Raw genomic sequence first — 6,245 nt, forward strand, 5'->3', positions numbered from 1 at the left:
CAAAGAGAAGTTGGCCTTTCCAGATTTTTTTTTAATCATTAAATGGGCAATTATGCTAGGTACAGTACAACACTATGAAATGCTGTAATTTCACAGATACCACTGCTCCCAAGTAGCCCTTCCCAACCTGGTTCCCTCCAGATGTTTGGGATCGATACCCATTAGTGCCAGGCAGCAGGGCCAATTGTAGGAATCCTGGGAATTGTAGTCCAAAACGTCTAGAGGGAACCAGGTTAAGGAAGGCTGCCACAGAGTGACAGGGCCCACTTGGGGTTACCATTCTTTAATGTGAGGAAGAGGGGAGGGTGTAGCAGTACTGGAATGGGAGAATACACAGACTCCCAAGGACTTCAATAGAAACAGAAAAAGCAAAAATGACTGGACAAAGCTTGAAGGTAGGCAAGTACAGAATGTGACTGACTCATGGCACCAGCACCAGCCCAAAAGCAAGAAGCTGAATGGAGACATGGAGACAATTGAAGAAGCCTCATTAATAGGACAGGATGGTCTGCAGGGGCTGGCGAGAATAGATTTACCCCCGCAGAACGAAATCTGCATTTCCTAGTGCTGAAACAAAGATATCACTGGCTCTTATAGACTGACTGCTCTGCAGAGAAACCTATACCCCAAGGAAGGATTAGTTTTGCAGCCGATCAGGAGACAAATCATCTTCAGGATTCAATCTGACCTGGAATTCATAGATGATTGGCCAGGATCTCAAGTCTTTTGTATCCATCCATTAATTAGGTCTATCACTATCATGTCTAGGCTGGCCGGAGGACATGCTCAAACAGTTTATTCCTCTCACCAGCATGTAAGCCTGCCAAAATCACAGGTGAGGCATTTGGGAGTGTAAACACATTGCATGATTTGACATACATTTATTTAGCTTTAAGCACCATTATGTTCAATGAGGCCTACTTCCAAGGAAGGACATGCAACGCTGCAGTTAGAATCTCTCAGGTGGTATGTGGGACCTTAAGGTAAGCCTTGGTATATATTTGTGCCTGGACTGGACTTATTAATGGATGATGAAAATACCATACATTGGTTATTTTCTCACCAAGTTGTTGGTACAAGGGGCATATAGGAATGTTTTGCTTCTTGGGAAAGAGAGAGACAGGTGGATCTCTCAGCCAAAATTCCCCAAGCAAAAAAGAGTATAGACAAGGATTAAATAAGACCACTGAAAGCAAAGAAATAGAAAATATGATAAAATGGAAAGTCCCCAGATATACATGGCTGCAGGGCATAGTTTTTAAATCAGTTTAAATGAGATAATGAAATAAGGATAACCACCACCGAAAGTGGTCACTGGACATCTTAACACCAGGCAAGCAAATGGATAAGTTAAAGACTCCCATTTTACTTGGAACGCACAAAACCAAAACTGGTCACAGCTTAATCTGTCTAAACCACCTATCAGAAATATAGTTGGAGAACATTTCATTCAGTGATTCAAATATCTTATTCATAGGAAGAATGCAAGAAAAAGGTATGCAAGTTGGCTGCTCCCACCTTAAACATTTTTGTGGTTGAACAGGAATAACAACATTGGATGAGTCTTGACAGTTTTGGAGTTGTGGGGATCTCAATATTCCTAAAATGCACAGTTGCTTCAATCAGCACTAGCTTCGGGTCAGGTATGCAAAAAATGCTTCTGCTGCTGACACATGAGGCCCCTTTTAACATCAACATCGGGCATGGCAGAGAGGAGGAAAAAGCTGTAAATACAGCATGAACATTGCTTGGCAAGCTGTACTTGATTTTTTTTTAAGAGCTCATCCACACTTTCTCTTCCCTGGTTAGGGGACCACAAATTTATGATAACACAAGTTCCCACTTCCTCTCTAGCTCAAGAGAGAGCAATGCAGGGCAAAGACTCGCCTCAGCTCCATGCTTGCCATATGCTTGGAATGCTTGACACTGAATGAATTCCAGACTTCCACTAATGCTGGTCATGAGAAGAGGGCTCAGGCCACCCTGTCCTGCAGTTCCAGCCTGAGGCCACCTCTTGCCAAAGGCTCACTAAGCACCAGCCCATGAAATGATGGACTATTGTCCTTGGTGACGTTAAAGTGAAGTTTAAAGCAGCAAAGTTTACATGCACATTCCAGTAACATTTGGTGTTCCACTGGGAAATAGGCTTGTTGAAAACACAAAAATGCTCATCCAGAAGCACTGTATATTTTATTAATCCCCCCCACTCCATTTTTCCTTCAAGGAACTCAAGGCAGCCTACGTATTCTTCCTAAACCACTCGATCTTATCCTTACAGAAGGCCTGTGAGATCATGTCTTGGCACAAATGCAGCAAAAAACAAATTTCCAACAAAATCCATTGCTGGCAGTACCAATTATGCTATTCACTAACCCAGACATATTGATCTATTAGCATGATTTACATCTAGTAAAATGATTATCTTAAGCACAGATTGATGATTTGTCATTTGGTAGCTCAATAAAGATAAAATGGGAAACATTCCTTGGTATGGAGAGGCTAGGTTAACTTTACATTTGATTTATTTAAGTAACTGGATGAATAATTTTCACTAGGTAAGTAGGCTTTCAGATCCAAGCTAACACTTTGTTCAGTAGAATTTAATGAGGACTATTTATCTTTAACTGAATTGGCACCAAAGTTGATCACAAGATCACAAAGCTTTAATTTTAAATGGAAGCCTTCATCAAAACACATTTTGACCTAAATTGTTCACTGCAACCTTTTCATTAAAGCCACATTGCCTGTTACACTAATAAGTGACTATTTTATCCCACATTTTATTTCTAGCCCCATGAAAAAATAAGAGTATTATTTACTAACCTTAGAGATCTTTAAACCACACACCTGCATACAATTTGCATCTAGTAAATATGAACATTTTCCCCAGGATTGTTTTTAAATTACAACAAAAGTATCCTTAAAGGTTTTGTTTGACGTAACTAACATGAAACCTTAGAGATAAACTTCAAGTTTTATGTTTTGTGTGGCATAGGAAGGGCTGGATGAATGTTTTAGATGGACAGCGATATTTTAAAGAGTTAAGATTTTTACAGCTTTGTCCATTTGTACAACTGTCCCTTCTCTAAGTCTGCACATTGAAACTGCAGCAATATAATTGTGTCTGTTTAATCAGAGAATCGCCGCATTAATGAAAAACATGGACAGAGTCTAGCCCAGCGAATTCTATGGTTTCCTCTCCATTTCCAAAAGACCTTGGAATCCAGACTCCCTGTTCCACAACACATAGAAACCCCAATGCTGAACTTCCTGTCCCCTGTATTCCCCAAGGAAATGAAATAGTGGTATGCAGCCATTAAAGAAGTGCCTCTGTACCTTAGCGGAAGCAAACTTAATTTCCTCTCTCTCTTCACTTCATTGATCTCCGGCAGCTCTGACAGCACAAAGCCAGCCTTTCATTTAGGGGAATTTTGAGGGCCTGCATTTAATCCTTATTAGCTGACAATAAGCATTACTTCTAAACTGCATTTTGAATATGGCAGATACATTAAACATTACCTAAAACCAGAGAAGAGACAACAGTCCTGGCCAGAGAACATTTATTCTCCCGTGCCATTTACAGGAGAATTAGGAAGGAAATACATTATTAGACTCAACAAACATCAAGATTTAAATCAAGGTATAACAAAATCAAGGACTGGTTAAAATGGAATTACCAAAATATTAAGACTCCAAACTAGAAGTCTTGTCTGGTTTGTCACTAAGAGTTAATCTACAATAGTTATGAAATTGTTTCCCTTTAAAGCTCAAATGTCATTGCTAATTCAAGAAAAATGAAATTCCATGATCAAACAATTTGTACCACTTACATTAAAAACTAATAGGAAAATCAAGAGGTTTTTTTTTCACTTTGAACAATGAAAATTAACAACTCCTTAATGCACAAATAAACAAAAGGTCCAAATCAGTGCTACCTACTCATTTTCCCTGGTTGGGTAGCACCTTACCTATTTTGATCTCCACAGAAATCAGAAGCATCTATAATCCTAAGCATCTTAATTTGGAAATATCTTCACCTGAATCAGTTAGATTTCCTTGCAGGCAAATATTACAGGTAAATGGCACCATAACATCTTCCTTGACACAGTAGGAAGGGAGAGTGTTTAAAAATTAAAACTGATGAATGTAAGACAAGTCTTTGTTAAGCCCAGTTTAGGCAGTATGTATTAAGACCTCACCAGGTTCCCAGTCAACATAAGGGAAACCTTTTCTTGCCCCATTATTCAAAGGGTGGATTTTTTCCCCCTGGCATCTGCATCTGACCAGTATTTTAACCAATTCCGAATAGTGCCTTAAATCAGCTTGTTTCTGTCCAAGTAATAGTAAAACAATGAAGTTGTCAAATCTTCAAACAGGGAGGACATGGCAAAGGGCATTACAAGTCTCCTTTGCTCACTCTCAAAGATTCAGAAAAAGTCAAAAGCTACGATAAATGAAAGAGGTGGGCCAGCAATGCAGCAAGGATGCACTCCATGTCGAAGTTTCTCCCAAACAAACATGAATCTTCTGAACCCCATTTAACTTCCCTAGGCACTGATACATTTGAACTCTTTTTCTCTGCCTCCACATGGCTTACTTCAAAGTCCTCAAGTTCCAGTGAACTCTACAGGGTGGGTGAGAAGTTTCCCTTTATGCCCAGCACAGCCACTGTCTGTAACTCTGGCAGGGTATGCCAGGGCTGGGCATGTGTGGCCCTCCCGATGCTCTCAGACCACAACTCCCATTTCTCCTCACCATTTGATTACTCCATGTTGGAGCAAAAAATCCCAACTCCAAGCACAGCGTGATGGGATCTGAGTTAGCGGTGAATGATCAAGAAAGGTATCTTGGGCTTCTGGCCAACAGCTCAATGAAAATGTTGGCCCGACATGCAGCTGCTCCAAAAAGGCAAACTCCTTTTAGACATAATTAGGAAAGAAATTGAAAATATGAGTACACTGCCAAGATGGTACTACCCATGCACAGATCTTCGGTGTGACCACCGCTGGAATACTGTGTGCAGTTTCAGTCACTGCCCCTGAAAAAGGACACTGGAAAAAGTGCAGAGAAGGGCAACTAAAATAAGGAAGAGATTAGAACAACTACAACAACTGGAGCTGTTAGCAAGGGGGGGAAAGGCAAGTAAGGGGAGACATGGCAAAGGTGTTAAAATTATGCCTGGTGTGGAGAAAGCATTGAAGAAATTTTCTCCATCTCCCATAACACCAGGGCCCTGGGTCACCTCATGAAGCTGACTGGTGGGAGATTCAGGGCAGATAAAAGGAACTGGTTCTTCACATACCACATAGCAGAACTACGCAATTCAGTTTCATGCGATGGAGGGACGGCTTCTGATTGGAATGGCTTGAAAAAGGGAATGGTTGGTTTCGTGGGGGAGAAGGCCATCAATGGTTACTCGTCTTGTTGACTCCATCCTCGCATATACCAGTCGCGAGGATCAGATCCCAGATCTTCCATGTTCCCAGTCCAGCACACTAACCATTATCCCCTCCATCCACACGTGCACAAATACTCGCATCCTCCCTCCCATGTGCACTTATGGCCACTGCCTTCTCAGGGGTACACACGCACTGCTACCCCCCCCCCAGGTGCACTTCTGACCCCTCCCATCCCATGCACACCTGCACGGACAACCCCCACTCCGCCGGGCAGGGCTTGGGGAGACCCAGGTGCCAGCCCTCCCTCGGCCTTGCAGCTGCCCGGCGGCTTCGGCACCACGCGAGTCGCAGGCCAACCGCATGGCGGGGGAGGGGGCCTGGTATGCCACCCCTGCATGGGAAAACAAGCAGGCGATGCACGCATGCAGCAGCAGCATTCACACATGCAGGGGCCACAGCGCTCGGCACAGGGACTCCCACGCCCGGCAGGCGGGAGCCGCGCCGCGAGGCCCCCTCCCTCCGCCCCACCAGCTCCGCGGGGCCCCGGCCGCTCCCGGCGGAGCCTCGCCGCCCTTCTTCCCCGCCACGTCGCCCGCTGGCCGGCCCCGACCTACCTGCTGGCCAGGAAAGTCCGCCCCACCTCCGCCATCTCCGCCGGCGCTTCGGCCTGGCCGAGGGCGCCGCCGCGGCCCGGCGGCGGGCTCCAGGGCAGCGCCTCGTCCGGGCCCAGCGGCCGCGGGAAGTCCCGCAGCAGGCAGGCCAGGAACTCGCGCGCCGCCTCCGCGCAGGCCATGGCGCCGCTCGCGCTGCTGGCCGGCTGCGGGCGCGGGGCGCGGGGCGGCTCCG

Source organism: Varanus komodoensis, unplaced genomic scaffold (assembly GCF_004798865.1).
Source record: "Varanus komodoensis strain SLA01 unplaced genomic scaffold, ASM479886v1 scaffold38, whole genome shotgun sequence".
Taxonomy (NCBI): Eukaryota; Metazoa; Chordata; class Lepidosauria; order Squamata; family Varanidae; genus Varanus; species Varanus komodoensis.